Source organism: Blastomyces gilchristii, assembly GCF_000003855.2.
Source record: "Blastomyces gilchristii SLH14081 genomic scaffold supercont1.46, whole genome shotgun sequence".
In the NCBI taxonomy this organism is placed as follows: Eukaryota; Fungi; Ascomycota; class Eurotiomycetes; order Onygenales; family Ajellomycetaceae; genus Blastomyces; species Blastomyces gilchristii.
In genome coordinates, this window is record NW_003101637.1 from 207,723 (window position 1) to 208,462 (window position 740).

Genomic DNA, 740 nt, shown 5'->3' on the forward strand with positions numbered 1-740 from the left:
CTCTCTGAGCATGTCAATCTGCTTGCTACTAAGATGAAACCTAAGACAGCAGATCAGAAATGCAGAATTTTGAGATACAGATTAATCTAACTGAAAGAAAGCAGTGAGAACTCTTCTCTAAGAAGATAGTGAAGAGAGATTTTGAGATGATTATCATCTCAGATGAGAAGAAGAAGAAGAAGAATAAGAATGAAAAATGAATTATAAAGAATAATAAAAAGAATGATAAAGAGATAAAAGATAATAAGTAGAAAAAGTTTTTTTCTTTTTATATTAGTTAGTTGTAAGTTTGTAACTATTAGTTAATAATTGAAATTGATTTTGAGTTTTCAAAAATTATTGTACAAGTTGTAATCAATTATCAATATTAGAAATAATATATATATATATATTTAACTATCATGATTCACAAATCACTATAATGTATATATATCAATATTTTTTCAATATTAATATTCATAATATTAATATATTTTTAATGATATTATCTGATAATATAATTTAATAACACTCTCTTTCATAATATTAATATATTTCAAGAAATATGATAGAGATTAATCAAGATTATTTATTTACTTTTATATATTGATGATATTCAATCTGAGTTAGTATTAAAATTATAACTAAGTTAAGAAAGAAGATTATTTTCTCTTATAATAATTCTTCTTATACATATCAGTGATCAGTTATTATCTTTATTAAAAATAAATTATTAACTTTCTTAAATCTTTATTATATCT